Source organism: Sus scrofa, chromosome 18 (assembly GCF_000003025.6).
Source record: "Sus scrofa isolate TJ Tabasco breed Duroc chromosome 18, Sscrofa11.1, whole genome shotgun sequence".
NCBI classification, from domain to species: Eukaryota; Metazoa; Chordata; class Mammalia; order Artiodactyla; family Suidae; genus Sus; species Sus scrofa.
In genome coordinates this window covers 32,274,799-32,291,840 of record NC_010460.4, presented here as the reverse complement: position 1 = coordinate 32,291,840, position 17,042 = coordinate 32,274,799, and the positions used below count along the sequence as shown (strand labels likewise).

Below are 17,042 nucleotides of genomic sequence, written 5' to 3'. Positions count from 1 at the left end.
TTAAGGATCCAGTGTTGCCACAAGTTGCGGCGTATGTCACAGCAACAGCTCATATCTGGGGTGGCTGTGGTTGTGGCTAGCAACTACAGCTCTGATTGGACCCTTAGCCTGGAAAATTCTATATCCCGCAGGTGAGGCCCTAAAAGACCCCCCCCTAAAAAATTACTATTGAATAAGCATGGGTTATAAGAGCCCTAAAATCCTGTAAGGATCACCGTTGGGTTAGAAAATACAGGAAGACAGGAATGTTGCCTGCAAAATGCTCTTTTAAATGGTTACTCTCTGCATATCACATTTGGAATGAGTATACACATGAGAATCAGCCCTGCAGTGGTCTGAGGACAGTGCTTTTGATTTACATAAATTAACACATTTTCAGAGGTTCTTAGAAAGGCCTCATCCCAAGCAAATGGATATTTATGGATATCATTCTAAGAGGTAAGTTAAAATGATTTTAATAGATGGAAGGAAAGATTTGGAAAAAATAGTAAAGAAATGATAATTAAAGGCACTTTTTCTTTCACAGAAACATTCTCCTTTCTTTACTGTCCCTGCTCCCTCTGCTCCCTGGACCTCAGAGGAGAGGGTAATGATCTTATACAAGGGTGCTTCCTATCATGTGGATTTCTGTATAAAGAGGGATAAGGATATATTTTTTAAAGCTGTTAGTTAATTCCCTGTTCTGTTTGAGGACACAAGATTGTGTAGCTCATGGCCTAGTTCTGGGTCCACTTCGTGATCTAAACCAGATTCCACCTTCAGGAGTCCCTTGGACTTCACACCCCACTTAGCTAGAGGAGCAGACATGATAAAGAGTCAGAATTATGGGATGATTATGACTTTGGATGTAAGACTGCCTTCCTTTATTATGGGAACAGGATGGAGAGTAGCTACATCAGTCTCTTGAACAGAAATAAAACAAGTTGTTAAGTTGATAAATGCCAACAGAGAAAAGAAGACCAAAGTGCCAAATTGTTTACATTTTTCTTAATGAGAGGAAAATTAGCCTCTCCTATCTGGATATCTCACAAAGGTGATGTCATTTACAGGTTACTAAGGCCTTCTGGGTGATCTATGTACCTTTCTCACCCACTGATATGCATATTTAATTTTTTTTTTTTGTCTTTTTGCTATTTCTTGGGCCGCTCCCGCAGCATATGGAGGTTCCCAGGCTAGGGGTCGAATCGGAGCTGTAGCCACTGGCCTACACCAGAGCCACAGCAACGTGGAATCCGAGCCGCGTCTGCAACCTACACCACAGCTCACGGCAACGCCGGATCGTTAACCCACTGAGCAAGGGCAGGGACCGAACCCGCAACCTCATGGTTCCTAGTCGGATTCGTTAACCACTGCACCACCACGGGAACTCCTGATATGCATATTTAAAGCCTTTTTTCCCCTTTGCCCCAATAGTTTGCAGAAGTCCTCAGAAGCATGTTTTCAATTTACAGCCCTGCACACGGAAGATGTGCACCAGCTACTGCCTAGAATTCTGCAACCAACAGACTATTTTTCCTTTGATAGAGAAAAAGTTGGGGTCTAGAAAATCTTCATATCAAGTGGTATGGTGGCCAAGGGCAGTCAACTACCTGACACTGCCCTTGTCCTCCACCCCCCTCCCACCTGTGGAAGAGCTATGAGTGTTAGCAGTCCTTTTGAGAGAAATCGGTTGCTAACAGCCATAATTGATATCTTTCTGGTAAAGATAAGCTTGGAAAAGTTGCACTGATGTGCTCAGAAGATGGATGAGCTCCCCACTGATTTTCATCATTGGTTTGTTGAGACCTCCTCAACATTTATTGACATAAATCCAAAGGCAGATCAGAATTGCCCTCTGGACCTAAACCACCTTTATCTTAATTTAGTTGCCAATTATCCAAATCTAGGTTAAGGAAAAAGTACTGGGATGACAAGGACAGACTGTTAACTCAAATTTTGTCAATAATTACTCAGTTTGAGAATAACCTAGAGAAAGACAAGAGATTAGACTGTTGTGTTGACTGCTCAATTAGAACTCTACTAAAGGGAATGATCCCTACTCTGGTCAATTTACGAAGGGAGGAAAGCAAGAAAAGAAATGGCAAATTGTTATTACAAGAGACTAGGGCAATGGAAGAGTATTGCAGAGAGAGACTCTGAAGGATGTAGAAACTGTAGGGATAAGAGTCAAAAGAACCCAGAAGGACAACCCTCAGATAGGAAATACTTGACCAAAGACTCAAAATATACAGATTGAGAAAAACTTGGAGGTGGGAACTGATGAACTATGAGTCAGTAACTTTTCCTCAGGCTAATCTATTCTTGGCTTTCTGATAATTACTTATTCTGCAATTTCCTTGGAAATTTCTCTCTTTCCATCCTGGCAACAGATCAGGTTGTTGCTATTTCAAGTCATCTTTCACTTGTTCCTTGCTCTCCAGTGTTCCCAAAGAGATGGGTTCTCTGACTGAGAAACAGGCATTCTTTTTGCTGAATCCCTTGTAAACCTACTGGAAAGAGAATTGCTATGCAAATTTAAGGCTATCATATTCTGTACTCCAGATGGAGTGTTTGTGGAACTCCCCTAGGAAAAAGATAAGCCATGTCCATGTGTAAAACAACATCCTTTTCACGAACTCAATTAGAAAGAATAAAATTGGTTGTAAAGGAATTAGGACAACATAATTTTCAAAAAAGGACATAGTGATATGTAGGAGTCTCATATGTTCAATAAAAAAGGAAAGCAGATTTGACAAAGATAGTTGACCATTATATATATTTGTATAAGATCCTCAGCTTATTTCTCTTTTTAGTTTTAAAACCACTTTTTCTTAGAACACTGACCTCACACTGAGTTGTTTCTTAGAGCAATTGAAGTTGACTAGTACTGTTCTACTTTGAGAAAGCTGTGATGTAGTTTCCTTAAAAACTGCATTCTGGAGTTCCTGTCATGGCTCAGTGGTTAATGGATCCAACTAGGAACCATGAGGTTGTGGGTTTGATCCCTGGCCTCACTCAGTGGGTTAAGGATCCGGTGTTGCTGTGAGCTGTGATGTAGGTCGCAGACGTGGCTCAGATCTGGCATAAAATGTAAAGGGATAGATCACATGCTCTGATGTTGGATTAGGAATGAAGGTACCGATAGAAACACATGCCCAGATAGATCGTAGGTAGGTAGTAGGTAGTTTTCGGGGGGGGGGGTGGAGAGGAGGAGAGAGGAAATGAATAGATGGATAGAGTTAGACAGAAATTACATATATGTGAGTGCCTGTTTGAGTACATACTTAAAGAAGCAATCAAAAGGACCACACTAAGTTGCCAACTAAATAGTGATTTTTAGTTGGCAATTTGTAAAATTTCACTAAAAGATACTATTTCTTATGTTGTTACTCCTAAATTTCTTGAAATACATTTCTTATACTGACATTTCATGTATTTTATATCTACTCAAAAAGTCTGAAGAATGCATGTTCATTATTTTATATATTTTCACATTTTGGAAAAACATAGAATCTTTACTTCAAAAAAGCATACTTATAGTTAGTTCAGTTTCTAGTAACTAATTCACTGGGAAATATAACACTTTGCATAGACTTAAATGTAATCATCATCAATAGCATGTTATTAAGTATTTTAAATTTTAAGTATTTTATTTATTTATTTATTGTATTTTTGTATTTTTAGGGTTGCACCCGTGACATATGGAGGTTCCCAGGCCTGGGGTCCAATCAGAGCTGTAGCTGCTGGCCTACACCAGAGCGACAGCAATGCCAGATCCGAGTAGCGTCTGCCACTTACACCACAGCTCATGGCAGTGCCAGATCCTTAACCCACTGAGTGAGGCCAGGCACTGAACCTGCATCCTCATGGATGCTGGTCAGATTCATTAACTGCTGAGCCACAACGATGAGAACTCCTAATTTTAGAATTTTTAAGTTATAGTATCTATAAAAAGATAGTTTCTTTAATAAAGTTTGGGTTAAGACATAAAAATATTTTACGCCATTATGCCCCTGTAACTTATGTTTCAGTTTAATTCAAAATCAGTGTATGAATGATTGTGTACACACATACATACTATACATGAGTGTGCATATATATGCTTGTGTAATTTATATAATTATATGAAGTCTATTACAGTATTTGTTATTCTGCTTTTATTTTTTATTTTTAAGATTTTTATTTTTTTAGAGGTTTTCCCATTGTGGTGCAATGCAAACAAATCCAACTAGTATCCATGAGGATGTGGGTTCAATCCTTGGCCTCATTCAGTGTGTCAGGGATCTGGCATTGCCTGTGAGTTGTGGTGTAGGTCATAAATGTGGCTCAGATCCTGCATTGCTGTGGCTGTGGTGTAGGCCGGCAGCTGTAGCTCTGATTTGACCCCTAGCCTGGGAACTTCCATATGCTGCGGATGCAGCCCTAAAAAAAAACCAAAAAAACCCCAAAAAAAACCATTTTATATTATGGTTGATTTACAGTGTTCTGTTGATTTCTGCTGTATAGCAAAGTGACCCAGTTATACATATGTATATACATTCTTTTCTTCATATTATCCGCCTTCATGTTCCATCACAAGTGATAGATATAGTTCCCTGTGCTATACAGCAGGATCTCATTGCTTATCCATTCTAGATGTAATTGTTTGCATCTACTAACCCCAAACTGCATCCCACTCCCTCCCCCCCCTCCCCCTTGGCAACCACAATTCTGTTCCCCAAGTCTATGAGTTTGTTTCTTGTCTATAGATTGGTTCATTTGTGCCATATATTAGATTCCAGATATGTGATATCATATGGTATTTGGATTTCTCTTTCTGACTTAGTATGAGAGTCTCTAGTTCCATCCATGTTGCTGCAAATGGCATTATTTTATTCTTTTTTATGGCTGAGTAGTATTCCATTGTGTATAGGTACCACATCTTAATCCATTCATCTGATGAGGACATTTAGGTTGTTTCCATGTCTTGGCCATCGTGAATAATGCTATGATGAACATAAATATGCATGTGTCTTTTTAAATGAATGTTTTTTCCTGATAGATGCCCAGGAGTGGAACTGCTGTGTCATGTTGTAGTTCTATATTTAGTTTTCTGAGGAACCTCCATACTGTTTTCCATAGTGGTTGTACCAATTTACATTCCCACCAACAGTGAAGAAGGGCACCCTTTTCTCCACACTCTTTAGCATTTGTTATTTGTTGACTTGTTAATGATGGCCATTCTGACTGGTGTGAGGTGGTACCTCATTGTAGTTTTGATTTGCATTTCTCTAATAATTAGAGATGTTAAGCATTTTTTCATGTGCCTGTTGGCCCTCTCTATATCTTCTTTGGAGAAATATCTATTCAGATCTTCTGCCCGTTTTTCAATTGGGTGTTGGTTTTGTTGCTGTTGAGGTGTATAAGTTGTTTGTATATTTAGAGATTAAGTACTTGTCACTTGCATCATTTGAAACTATTTTCTCCCATAGGTTGTCTTTTTTTTTTTTTTTTTTGTATAGTTTTCTTTGCTGTGCAAAAGCTTTTAAGTTTGATTAGGTCCCATTGGTTTATTTTTGTGGTTATTTCTATTGCCTTGGGGGACTGACCTAAGAACATCTGTATGGTTAATGTCAGAGAATGTTTTGCCTATGTTTTCTTCTAGGAGTTTTATGGTGTCTTTTCTTATGTTTAAGTATTTAAGCCATTTAGAGTTTATTTTTGTGCATGGTGTGTGGGTATATTCCAGTTTCATTGATTTACATGCAGTTGTCCAGTTTTCCCAGCACCACTTGCTGAAGAGACTTTTTCCCATTTTATATTCTTGCCTCCCTTGTTGAAGATTAATTGACCATAGGTGTCTGGTTATTCTGCCTTTTTTGTGTGTGTTTTGTCTTTTTAGGGCCATATCCACAGCTTCTAGAGGTTCCCAGGCTAGGGGTCGAATCAGAGCTACAGCTACTGGCCTGTGCGACAGCCACAGAGACACAGGATCCAAGCCACATTTGTGACCTACACCATAGCTCATGGCAGCACCAAATCCTTAACCCACTGACCAAGGCCAGGGATTGAACCTGCATCCTCATGGATGTTAATCAGATTCTTTTCCTCTGAGCCATTGTGGGAACTCCCTGGTTATTCTGCTTTTAAGATCAACAGATACTATTATAAACTAAATGGTAACGGTACAATTATAAAAAGACTTATTTCTACAGCTCAAGTGGGTTACAATTTAATAAGCAGAGACTACCAGTGACAAAAGATTTAATAAGGGCTACAGTAAGAGTAATGTGGAAACTTATGCAAGAAGGCTTTAATACAGCCTTGAGAGTGAAGATAGAGTGTCAGGGAAATCTTTGGATTTCAGGAAAAGAGATGTATAAGTCTACCAGTTAGCTCAGTGGGTGGAGATATCAAATGATGTCTCTCCCTCTTCACTGAAAACTATTTAAAAGAATTGCCTATACCATGTGCCTGGATCTCTGCACTTTCTTCTTTGGATCTTACCTGTATTGTTCTGGCTGCCTCATTGCATTTATTTATTTTTATTTTTATTTTTTATTTTTTATTACTCAAATGAATTTATCACATCTGTAGTTGTATAATGATCATAACAATCCAATTTCACAGGATTTCCATTCCATAACCCAAGCACATCCCCCCAGCCCCCAAACTGTCTCCTCCAAAGACCATAAGTTTTTCAATGTCTGTGAGACAGCATCTGTTCTGCAAAGAACTTCAGTCTGTCCTTTTTTCAGATGCCACATGTCAGTGAAAGCATTTGATGTTGGTGTCTCATTGTATGGCTGACTTCACTTAGCATGCTAATTTCTAGGTCCATCCATGTTGCTAAAAATGCCAGTATTTCATTCCTTTTAATGGCTGAGTAATATTCCATTGTGTATATGTAACACATCTTCTGGATCCACTCCTCTGTCGATGGACATTTAGGTTATTTCCATGTCTTGGCTATTGTAAATAGTGCTGCAATGAACATTGGAGTACATGTGTCTTTGTGCGTCGTGGTTTTCTCTGGATAGATGCCCAGGAATGGGATTGCTGGATCCAATGGTAGTTCTCTGTTTAGTTTTCTGAGGAATCTCCATGCTGTTTTCCACAGTGGTTGCACCAATTTATAATCCCACCAACAGTGTACTAGGGTTCCTTTTTCTCCACACCCTCTCCAGCACTTATTGTTTGTAGACTTTTGGATGATGGCCATTCTGGCTGGTGTAAGGTGGTACCTCAGAGAGGTTTTGATTTGCATTTCTCTAATGATGAGTGATGTTGAACATCTTTTCATGTGTTTTTTGGCCATCTGTAATGTCTTCTTTGGAGAACTGTCTGTTTAGATCTTCTACCCATTTTTTGATGGGGTTTTGTTTTTTTGGTATGGAGCTTGTGGTGTTTATAAATTTTGGTGTTTAATAAATTTTAGAGATTAATCCCTTGTCAGTTGATTCACTTGCAAAGATTTTCTCCCATTCTGTGGGTTGTCTTTTCATTCTTTTTAGGGTTTCCTTTGCTGTGCAGAAACTTTTTAAGTTTGATAAGGTCCCATTTGCTTATTTTTGTTTTTATTGTAAATACTCTAAGAGGTGTATCTGAGAAGATGTTGCTGTCATTTATGTCAGAGAGTGTTTGGCCTATGTTTTCTTCTAAGAGTTTTATAGTGTCTGGTCTTATATCTAGGTCTTTAATCCTTTTCGAGTTTATTTTTGTGTATGGTGTTAGGGACTGCCTCACTGCATTTAGCAGGTCTCCCTTAGGGCACCAATGATTTCTATTACCTTAACATCCAATGAACTTTTCATTTAGTGATCATCCACTGTTGATCACTCTACTTTTCTTAAACATTCTTTTCACCAAATTTCTCTGAAAGCAGTATTTTTCTGTTTATACTTCTCTAACATATTCCATTCCTTTTTCCCTTTGTAGGGCATCTCATTCTATCTAGCTCAGGAACATTGGTGCTCCTCAAGTCTATAATAAATTTCTCTTCCTAATCAATGATACTTTTGTAGGCAACCTCATCCACACCGTGGCTCCTATTCACATATAGTCACTGACTTCTGTCTCTACTTCAGATTTCTTACCGGAGCTCCAACCCTTACTGAGAATTTTACATCTTTTCTTGGATATTTCAAAGACAGCTCAAACCCAATATGTTCAAAATTAAACTTATAATCTTTCTCCTAAATCTGGTACACTTCTAGAAAATGGCACTATCATCCATCTAGCAGTAAAAGACATAAACATAAAATTCATCCTTAAAAGTTTCCTCTGCTTCATGCACCATGTCTAATAAATCATTAATTTATGTCCAGTTTACTTCTTAAATCTTTCTCAAATTCATCAGTAGTTCTGCATCTCTGACCTCAGACATTTAATTTAAACTTCCTTCTCTGACCTGTACTACTAAAAACAGCATTCTTTAAGCTCATTTTTGTTCCTTCAAGTACATCTTCAAGTATATTCTCTACCTAGAGGCCACAGTAATATTTTTTTTTTGTCTTTTTGCCATTTCTTGGGCCGCTCTCATGGCATATGGAAGTTCCCAGGCTAGGGGTTGAATCAGAGCTGTATCCACTGGCCTATGCCAGAGCCACAGCAATGTGGGATCCGAGCCACTTCTGCCACCTACACCACAGCTCAGATCCTCAACCCACTGAGCAAGGGCAGGGATCGAACCCGCAACCTCATGGTTCCTAGTCGGATTCGTTAACCACTGAGCCATGTCGGGAACTCCCCACAGTAATATTTTAGAACAAAGGTTGGCAGTTTTTCTGTAAAAGGGCAGATGGTAAATATGTTCAGCTTTGCAGGATGTATCTTTGTTGCCACTAGCCAATTCTGTCATTCATAGTAGCTCTAAAGCATCCATAGAGTATGTGTAAATAAGTGAATATGGCTGTGTTCCCATAAAGCTTTATTTACAAAACAGACAGATTTGACCAGAGGGACATATTTGCCAATTCTTATTTTAGAATACCAAACTGATCAAAATAATCCTTTACTTATAACACATTAACAATTTCCCAGTACTTTTAAGCTAAATAACAAAAGGTAACCCACGGATTTTTCAATACTTGGTGCCTACATTCATCTCTTGTATACCTTCCTCTCTCTTTATTTTGGTATCCTTTTTGCAATTCTTCAAATGTATCCTGTTTCTTCCTGCTAAAGGACTTTTGTCTTTGCTTTTTCTTGAAAACTCTAGACTGTGTTTAATGTCCCATGTTAATGTACCACATATCTCTTTTTAAAAAGTGACTGTGTGTATACTTTCACATTCCTTTGTTTAACTGTGATTAATGCCTATCACTCCCAATAGATTAACTTCCAAGAAAACAGGTTTTGTATCTGTTCACCATTGCATTCTTAGCTCTTAGCACATTACTTGGTACATTATAAGTACTCCATATGCTTACACATACTCACACAAGATGAGAAATCATGTCTTGTTAATAGAACTAAATGTTCTGGTGGTGTCAGAGAGCCACTGAAGGGTTTTAAGCAGAAGGGGGTCAAAAGACTGGCTTGAGAGTGTAGTATAAGCAGATTTCAAAATGTTATTTTTTTTATTTATTGTTTCTTTTCTCTTTTATATTGAAAGCTTATGAACAAGCTCTTCTCTATGTTTCTGTAAATTATTTTACATGTTTAAGTTTGTTTAAGTTTTCTCAGCAAAATCAATCTTGCCCTGTTTTTTAAGAAATTATGTGCATATGAGTTTGGGATAAATGTGCTCAGTCTTAGTGTTCAGGTTTTGGGACCTAAAGCCTTTTCTATTTCACAACCATACAGGAGCCAAGTCTGCTGAAAGAATCCAATAAAAAATTTTAATTGATACATTACGCATTATAGATTGGCCACTAATTATCACCCTGTCCAGGTTTCCAGCACAGCCATAATTATTCTGCATAGGCGCTAAGTATTTATTTCAATGGCAATTTATTTCATCTTTTATTCTGTTGGAGAGGCTTGGGAACCTAACATCCAGACAACAAAATAAGGATTGATGACTCCTTTGTATATGAATCCATGGCTTGTTAGAGTCTCTCCTGGCTCCATGCTGTATAGGTCATAGAACAGAAAAATAGATGCTAGTCATCTTAAAAAGACATAACACCACTGACTCACTATTGTTTTTTGTTTCATCTAAAGCAGAGGAATCAGTCCCCTTTCAGGCTGTGCTGGCATTTACCAACTGAGTTTGTCACACTCCCTCCCTAGGAACTAGATAAGTTTGACCTAACAATCACCAAACTTTTGTATACAAGGTTTCAGGTCCCAATTTAAAAAAAAATAAAACAATATATTTTTATATGTTTATATTCATAAATATGAGGCAAGTTTGGATGGGCAAAGTTGGGAAGACCATCTGTCTAAGACATTTTGAAATCAGAAGAATGATACAAATAACTCACCTATGAAAAACTTGGTAATCATAGGGTTCAAGGTGTAAAAACATAACACTAATGAGGAAAAGGCAAATCTCAGGACACTGAGAAATGAGAGTTGTTCGTAAACACAGTCCCTGTGGGATTTAAATTTTAGTATTTTCTTATTTATTAAGTATTTTAAAACCATGAGCACTCCAACAGTATCTCAGTAATCATGTCTAAGGAGTTGTAGATATAGATTATCTAGTCACATCCACTTGTTTTACATTTAGAAAATGAGAAAATTTAAGTGTCTTGCCCAAGGTCACCCAGAAAAAAATAATAATAACAACTTTTTTTGAAGTACTTAACATATGCAAACACACACTTAAAATGCAGCAGAACTCTATGAATTATCAGCATTTATAAATGGGGATATTTAGAACAAAGTGATTAAGTACCTTTTCCAAAACCATGTCACTAGTAAGTGATGGATGGAATTAAATTTCCAGTAACTCTAATTTCAAAGCCTAGGATATAAACCAACCAAATTCTTTTTCTACAATAGCATTTATCTTTTTTTGTTTTTATTTTATTGATTACTCCTGTTCTTTCAAGGATATAACATTCTCTGCCCTGAAATCATTTGAGTTTCAAACTCAGTATGAATCTGTCCACCAGAACTTGACTAATACTTGGTTTTTATTGCAAACAAACTTGTTGGGCTTTTATTTTCCACATTAATTTTCTCAAGTACCAATCCTCATGCTATCTCTCCTATAACAGGTGGCTAAATGCATTGTCACTCCTGCTGCAAAAAGCCCAGGAGAATGTCTAAACCAGGTTTTCACAAAGGAAAATATATAAAGGCTCAGCCAAAAACCTGTGAGTATTTGTTTTAGAAATCTTCCTAAATAAATAACTCCTAATCATTTATTTTCATTATCAAGAAACTTTTGATTACTTTATCAGTGTGGACTTTATGATACTTGAAAGATTTTTGTCTACCTCAATCTATGCAATTAAGCAATTTTTGAAAATATTTTATTAATGACTCAGACGTAAATGCCAATAAGAAATTCTAAACAGCATGATTTAATCAATACAGCGCTAGCAAAGACGAAAAAATAGTGCTTTACTTATCTTATATTGCTTTTACATAGGCAAATGTTTATTTCTTTTTATCTTGTGGAAATACTAAAATTATTTTTCAGCTGTCCCACTGATAGATTCTTGTAACACTTGAGTCTTGGGGAACCAAATTTAGAAAATGCTTCTTTAAAAACTCTGTTGGTTTTCTTCATTATCTTGACCTCAAAGAATGCCTTCTAACATAGTGCAAACCACAACAGTACCCCAGTGTACCCTCATAGTAGTATTATGGCTCTCTGGATGGGGAAACATCTTCCTCTGGAAAAATAGGCTAATACTTCTGATTATCTTCCAATGTAAGAAGTATAAGCAAGTAAGTACTGCATTCCAAATGTGGAGATGTTTTTGTATGTTACAACTGTATGATTTTAAAGCATTGTGACCTGAATTATAATATATGAATATAAAAGAAAGCCAGAGAACCATTATCAATTATTGAAAAAGTTGCAGGATATAAAACATGATGTATATGACATGTCTTTTTTTCATCTGTGAACATGTTTCTTTTACACTAAGTGGAAAACAATTTGGAGAGAAAACAAAGACCCCATTATTAGTCTTGGTGGAGAACGGAATGAATTGCTGAACTGCTAGTCCTATATTCATTCAAATTCAAGGTCCTCGATTTTTGCGATGGTCAAATACACAGAGTGATGCAAAAGATATTGAAAGATCTTTCCAGATTAGAAGAAAGAAAAGTAGAAGCAGGATGAAGAGCTTATAGATGAGTAGGCAAAGAAAGGGATCCCAAATGGAAGGTTCTGGGGAACAAAGGTACTGCAGGTCCCCAGTAGTCTGATGAAGCCAATGCGAGGCAATGCAATGACTCTTGAAAGTAAGCTTCATGGATAGTGTTTCCGGTCAAGACTGTTCCTGCACCAACACAAATTTCATACCAAGCTCGACTGTAAATTATTTTCAAACCTAATCTCTTTTTTCCACATCTACTCTAAATGAGCCATTCCATCTGGTCTTAGTTTTAGTGTTGCACAACCCTACATTTGCTTTCCTGTCCTCTCTATTCCTTTTGGAAAAGGGTGACTATGTCAACAGCTATAAAGGAGGGTGTGTATGTTTGTGTGTGTTTGAAGACATTTATCTGTATATGTAGTTCTGATACAGAAATTGCAGCAAGCCAGATGCTTCTGGGTAATGTTTAATCCCATCAATCAAGATTATTTTTTAGCTGCTCTTTGTTAAGATAATGGAGCTAGGTATTAAGAAGAGGATACATTTAAAACCTTCTAGGAGTTATTAGTGAAGACAGCTTTTCTTCCCTATGATGGAATGTTCCCCTAGATCTTTATTTGGTATTGATTTCTCCTGACTTCTATCCTTTGGGCAACTACCTTCTCTCCACGTCTCTTCTGTATAATTCCTCCATTCCATACACTCTAGTTCCAAAGGGCACATGGTGTCTAGGCAAACTACTTGACTTAGGAATTGTAAGCTTACAGAATTTAGTTAAAGGGCCTTCAATAATATCTATACCTGCACGGTGTTTTAATAAACACATTAAACTAGTGTTAACTTGTTTAATCTGTATGTGCTTATGGATTTTAAACAAACTTTTTAAATTGAAAGATTCTTTAAATTTCATAATGCTTTACAGTTTTCAAAAATTTCACAAACATGATTTCATATAATACTATAATAATTCTTTTAATCCCCTACCCTTATTTTGCCTTCCCCCCTTCCACTAGTAACCATTGGTAACCACTAGTTTGTTCTCTAAATCTGCGAGTCTGCTTCTTTTTTTGTTTTATTCATTAATTTGTTATATTTTTAGATTCCACATATAAGTGATATCAGTATTTGTCTTTTTCAGTCTGACTTATTTCACTTAGCATAATACCCTCCAAGCCCATTAATGTTGCTACAAATTGCAAATTTTTGTTATATTTTATGGCTGAGTAGTATTCCATTGTGTGTGTGTGTTTATGTGTGTGTGTGTGTGTATACTCTATAACATATTCTTTATTTATTCATCTGCTGATGGACATTAGGTTACTACCATACCTTGGCAATTGTAAATAATGCTTCTATGATCTTTAGGGTGCATGTATCTTTTTGAATTAAGCGCTTTTTTAATGTTTTGTTTTGTTTATTTACCTATGAGTGGAGGTCATATGGTAGTTTTATTCTTAGTTTTTGGAGGACCCTCCATACAGTTTTCTGCAGTGACTCTACCAATTTACAGTCCCATCAGCAGTGTAGGAGGGTTCACTTTTCTCCACATCCTCATGAATGTTTATTTGAGTTCTCTTTAAACAACCTTTTTGGTCTATATTTTACATGTTTAATTGTTCATCTGTATGATTAAAATATGTACCATTTTTAATGAAAACCTTTACCTCCTTCACAATTGAATTCTTAACAATTGAACTCATTATGTTTGGGATACTTATAATGTCTCTAAGAAAAATGAAAGATGAGTATCCCAATTTCTTACAGGCTACTTAGGAGTCTGAGTGTTTAATTAGACAAGTTTGAAGGAATAGGGCAAAGGTGCTGAAGGTATGATGATGAAATCTACATCCTAACTGGCTCTCAAACTCGTATAGTAAAACAAATTCTTAATGACCTATTTATTAGTGTGCATTTGGGTAATAACTTATTCAAATAGCTCTTGAATGTTCTCAGCCAGATCTATTCAGCTCTTCCAAAGCCAGACAGTAACATTTCTTCTACATTAAAATCTCATTTCAGGATTGTCCTTGTCCTAATTCAGTTCCTTGTGCTGTCTCTTTGTGGACTTTTTCTTTGAAACAAAAACCTATACTAGTCCCTACTTCTTTGGCCAAAGTGGCTGCTTTTCTATGTCATAACCTCTGCTGTAACACTAAAAAAAAATGCATCTTTATCAAATTACATTATTTTTATCGTATAATCTAAAAATGCTTGTCTACAAATCTAGAATAACAAAATTAAAAAAAAAAACATTTGTTGTTGCTACTGTTGCTTTGCCATCTTAAGATAGTAATTTAGTTACTACTATGATCATAAGGCAAAAGGGTAAGTTGGATGTTTATTTTAGCATATAATATAGAAATTTCCATTAAGATGAAGTCTAAATGATCATAACATCAATTTAGGCAAGCATATATCAATATTAAAAATAGATTAGTGGAGTTCCCATTGTGACTCAATGGGTTAAGAACCTGACTAGTACCCATGAGAATGCGGGTTAGATCCCTAGCCTCACTCAGTGGGTTAAGGATCCGGTGTTGCTGCAAGCTGTGGTGTAGGTCACAGACATAGCTCAGAACTGGCATTGTTGTGTTAGGTAGAAGAGGATAGGGACTCTGGCCCGGGTGATTCAAAACAGGCCATTTATCATTACCAAGAACAGGAAGGCTGTGATCAAACAATGAAGACACATGCAGATACTAAAGGAATACTCTTTGGAGCATCTCCCTATAACCCTTTTCCCATGTAAATAAGGCAGTCTTCTCCCTAAACTAATCAGAGGATCCAAACGCACCTCCTTACCCATGCAAGGTGCAGGACAGGAAATAGTGGGCATGGGGCAAGAGAACAGGAGTCCCCAAACAGGTCCATGATATAGGAATATAAGGAGAGACGAGTTGCAGCCAGCACCAGTCCCTACCCAGGGCAGCCCGCTCTCTCTGAGGGTGTAAATAAAACTTGCTATACACTGCTACCTGACTCTTGTCTGCAACCTCTGGCTCAGGGTGATGGACCAGAATGGCTCATTAAAACAGCCCAGTTCCGAGCTGTTACACTGAGGTGTCAGTTTGAGGGGAAATTCCCTTCGACCCCAAACCCCTCCTGTTCTGAGCTGATTACTCCCACCTGGAGAGACTCACTGCCTCTATCTCTGCAAGACTGGGTCTATCCCAGGACTGCTGCAGCACCGTCCGGCCAGAACAACCTCCTGCCAGACCACCTGCCTCCATCCTTGCTCAACAAAGCCTGCTGGCTCTATCCTGATGCCACTACCATGCTTCTCACCTTGCACCTCCAAATCCTTGTGTGTAGGCAAGGATCAAGGGAGATAGCTCAGAGCTGACAAATCTTACAGTTGTGGCTGTGGCATAGGCTGGCAGCTGCAGCTCTGAATTGACCCCTATCCTGAGAACTTCCATATACTTCCATATACCATAGGTGTGGCCCTAAAAAAAAATAGCACAAAAATCAATTTTTTTTCTGTAAGATTTACTACTAAGTCAAATATTGAATTATCAGAGGCAAGATGAAAGGGAATCTGGTGTTGAGAAGAGCTAGTCTTCATTTCATCTTCTGCTTCTGCCTGAATCCTGTCACTTGCCACAGTGTTGAGAAGACAATAGGGAGAGCCTGGCACCCAAAAAGTAACTTGCCATAGCAGAGCAAGCTTACCTAATTGAAACAAACAAACAAACAAACAAACAGTTATTTGCAGTCCCTGCTCTGTATTTTCCACCTCCAAATGGGTTGATAATTCATTTGGGGTCAAAGAGTGGGAAGAATAACAAGATCCATTCTGGTCTCAATTTTTCCAACAGTTTACAGGAGGCCTGAATTTTCTGTGTTGTTAGGAAGAATGCTCAGATTAATAAAGTGCGCTTTAGTTCTCATTTGGCTATAAATCCTTGTCTGTATATTCTACAGGCCATTACCTCAGAAGGATGGAAGATAAGAGACACAAGAACTTTTTTTCCTACCCAAATGCCCTTCAAATTTCTCTCTGCCAAGATTTTGCTCATCTTGTGTCCGCTGACTGGAATTCCTATCAGTCCTATCCATCCATCATGAACTTCTCCACTCCTCTTCCCATAAAGTGGCTAAACCCTGATAGAATTTTGCTAGTGGCATTTACATAACATTGTATTACGTGTATTTCGGTAGATTTTATTTTTAGAGCAGTTTTAAGTTCACAGAAACTTGAACTCTTGAGCAGTAAGTACAGAGAGTTCCCTTGTAGCCCCTCTTCCTACTCATACATAGCCTTCTCTACTATCAATATTCTGAACCAGAATGATATATTTGTTACAATGGTTAAACTTTCCCTGACACCTTATCATTCAAAGTCCACAGTTTACCTTAAAGTTCACTCTTGGTGTGGTGCATTCTAGTGGTTTTGACAAGTATACAATGAGATGTATCTACCACTAAAGTATTATACAAAATAGTTTCATTAACCTATAATATGTTCTTATTAATTTTCTTACTCCTTTACTAAAATATGATTCTTAAGGGGATGGGCTGAATTTTATTGATCATATTTTTCCCTGTGATGAAATGAACAGTGTTCTGTGTGATGCTGAGGATATAAAAAAATGCTAATTGAATTAGTAATTTTCAGTGACTATAATATATAGAGAAAAGTGTGCATCTTGTATGCATCTAAGTTCTGTTTAAATGCAATCCTGTTTTTATAAGAATGATCCCTGACTACCAGGGAGTAAATGTTTCCAAATTCAATTAGAACATGAATAGGAATTTCATAGATTGAGATGAGTCAAAGAATCACTATTGTCAGTTTTAAAATTAAACATTTTATGTAACTTTATCCTTATTTTAAGATTTCTTTTTTGGTCTTTT

General features: G+C 37.3%; 1 long non-coding RNA gene across 1 annotated transcript in view; it reads left to right on the top strand.

Moving 5' to 3' along the window:
* Nucleotides 1–13,447, top strand: part of LOC102164930 — a 365,941-nt gene extending 352,494 nt beyond the window's left edge. The window contains exon 4 of the long non-coding RNA XR_002340209.1: nt 11,130–13,447. This is a non-coding gene — a long non-coding RNA (uncharacterized LOC102164930). The remainder of the gene's footprint in view (nt 1–11,129) is intronic.